The sequence below is a fragment of the Lytechinus variegatus genome, chromosome 19, assembly GCF_018143015.1.
Source record: "Lytechinus variegatus isolate NC3 chromosome 19, Lvar_3.0, whole genome shotgun sequence".
Lineage (NCBI taxonomy): Eukaryota > Metazoa > Echinodermata > Echinoidea > Temnopleuroida > Toxopneustidae > Lytechinus > Lytechinus variegatus.
In genome coordinates this window covers 10376893-10380065 of record NC_054758.1, presented here as the reverse complement: position 1 = coordinate 10380065, position 3173 = coordinate 10376893, and positions in this window count along the sequence as shown.

The window sequence follows — 3173 nt, the reverse complement described above, 5'->3', positions numbered from 1 at the left end:
ATAATTATAGTAATAGGGGTAAAATAAAAAAAGCTCAACATTATATTTCTTATCCACGTGCAGATATGCGGACACTAAAATGATAAGCACACTCTGTTTAAAATTACCATGATTACAAAGGCTTGATTGAATTAAGTATGGAAATGAAATAAACCTCACCGAGTTGTCGGAAGTAAACTGTATAGATAATTTTTATCGCGTAAATACGCGAGATGATTGTTTTTTGTCAAAGGTCCGACAATGAACACGCTGAGGGTGGAGTTAGGCTTATTCTGTGATCTTAGACCATAAATTAATCTTATCCATGGATTGATTCAATCTGCCTTCGTGAATTAAGGCATGTCTATATATTGGATGATTCTACCTTCTTTGAAAAGCGCAAAGTACTCTGAAAAAAAATTAGTGAAATAGTTCACTCTTTAAGGAGTGAATATATGAAAGAGTGAATATTGAGTGAAAAAAACCTTGGATATCACTGAGGCCATCCAAAATTTGCACTTTCATTCCAAAATCATTCATTTACTAATTCGCTCCTTAGAGACTGAAAATTTTCACCTTTCCTTTGCAAAGTAGGGGTTGAGGACATGGCCAGCAGGGAAAAGGGTCAGTGTATGTGTATAGGTAATTTCTTATTAATTCGTTTGAACAGTGTTAATGTGTTATGAAAGCAATTGCTCTGAAAGGGAGTTATTAAGCGACACTTTCTTAAATCTGTAATGAAATATTTTGAACTTATCTCCTTTGCAAATACATAATTATTATAAGGAAATGTACTTGGTGAAACTCTGAATAACGATCCTTAAATGTATATGACGACGCAAGACAGTTGTTATTACTTAAAACTTGCAAGTTGTAAATGCATATAAGATGATTGACTCTGAATAAAAGTCCAATTTTGATCATGTTTGTCATTGCTGTACGTTATGATTATTACTGCTATTATTATTGATTGATTTTAACTAGCATTCATTGCTTTATTACTGTATAGTTTTGCTTCTTCCCCCACAGAAACCTGGGGGATGATTGTACACACCATCCCCCCCACCTAAAATTCTGGGGGGGATGCATCCCCCATCCCCCCCCCCCCGCTGGAAAAGGGCGACAGAGAGGAAGAGAGATGAGAAATGAGAAAGACGGGAGAGGGGGAGGGAGGGCAAAAAGAGAAAGATAAAGAATCGAACGAAAAGAAAGTTAGAGAAAGAGAGAGAGGAAGAGACAAATAGAGAGGGGAGAGTGGGACCGGAATAGAGAGGAGGGGGGGGGAGGTAGGAGAGGGTTTAATGATGGGAGGGAAGGTAGCTTGAAATTAGTAAGGATAGTAGACCAAGTAGTAATTACCAGTTGCAATGAATTTTTGGACAAGGAACGCGTTTCACTATACATGTACCTCCCTCTTCTCTCCCCGAATTCGCACCTGAATATACTGTTAGAAAATATTGGGTAAACCTATTACCACCACGAGGGTAGTTATGTTTCCAACCAATTTTGGGAAGTATTTTTCCCAATGCGGGAAGCATATTGTCCAGTAAGGTAAACAAAATGAAGCAATTACTTAAGAATAGGTAGATTTGTCATCATACGGGATAAATAAAAATACCCCAAAGAAATGCCAATGTTTGTTTGATACAATTATCCTCATGGAGCGCTTTTACCCAATATATTTTTAGAGTGTACATCAATTATATGGATAAAAACAATTAAATGAAGACTCAAACAGTTTGTTACTTGATTGTGGGGCATAAGGTAACGGATGCCACTGGTAATTGTGTTGCTTTGATAGCGGAAGCACATACACAATTATACAGTTTGGGAAATCTAGGTAGTGAATCCCGCATTATTCTTCATGCTGTACTGATCATGAGTTAGTTAAACTGAATAGGATGGAGTATCGTGAAAATCAGATCACAGAGCCAAGGTCGTTTATACTATACATGCTTAGAGGGTTTTCATTTTTCAATAAAAAACATCCATAATTCTACAATAGAAGCTGCACAGTCACGTGATTTCATAAGTAAACATAGTGAATGATCTGAGAGATGACGATGAGAGAGAGAGAGAGGGGGGGGGGGCGAGAGAGGGAGGGGGTGGGGGTGATTGAGAACAAAACAGATCGGGGAATTTTAGAGAGCATGACGCGATACATGTATATTTGAATCTTTGGTCATAAAAAATAGCTGTTGGAAATAACAGTGGGTTAACTTATTTGACAATTTCTTCACACTGTTAAAATGTTCAATTTCAACCAGGTTAAAGATATTTTACACATTAACGGTGTGACTGTTCACAGCGTGTTAACATATAATATACTACGTTAATATGTGATTCACACAGACGATTTCACTTTTTTCCACACTGTGAAGATATTGTGTTATTCACGGTGAAGAGAGGGTGTGTGTGGGAGTGTGTGTGTGATTGAAAGAGAGACTGGGAAAAGAGAGTTGTCAGATTTTAATAAACCATGCCAATATTTATTATGACAAACCTATATTGTGATGTTGAACTTCTGCAAGATGACGAGTAAGAGAGATAAAAAGTCTGTGATGGGGGGGGGGGGTAGTTGGCAAAAAAAAAATCAATTGTAATATCTTTTTGTACATGTTTGTTTGTTTGCGGCAGCCTGCTTCATGTCAAATGGAGTACGATGTGCGATGATATCAGGTTGAAGTGTGATTTTAGCAAATCATTCTTTGATATTGATTGTCATATTGTGAGGTCTCCATTGAGGTTCAGGGCTTATAGTTTACTTGTCATTAGTGTACCAGTCAGGGGCGGATCCAGGATTTTCCAAGGGGGGCCGGGGGGCACATTTTCCCGAGGAAAATTCGACAAGCAAAACCAAAAACCAAAGCCCACGAAAAATTGGTACAGGTATTTTGGGGCATTTCATTCCATCATTATTTGCTTCAGTGGTTGATGTTTGTAGACTTTTGTCGGCAACACAACAAAATAAAGTTATAATAAAACCTTTAATTTATTCTTGATGAAATCTTTAAAAAAAGAACATACATGTAGAAAACTGGGGCATGTGTGTGCGTGTGGATGTGTTTGCTGTTTGTGTGAGAAATAATTGGTGATGGGGTGAGGGAAGGGTCTGTTTCGGCTGCCATGTGCATTATATTCTTAATGGCATTCGGCCTGTTATACTGAGCCTTTCATACGCCCTTAAAAGGTGA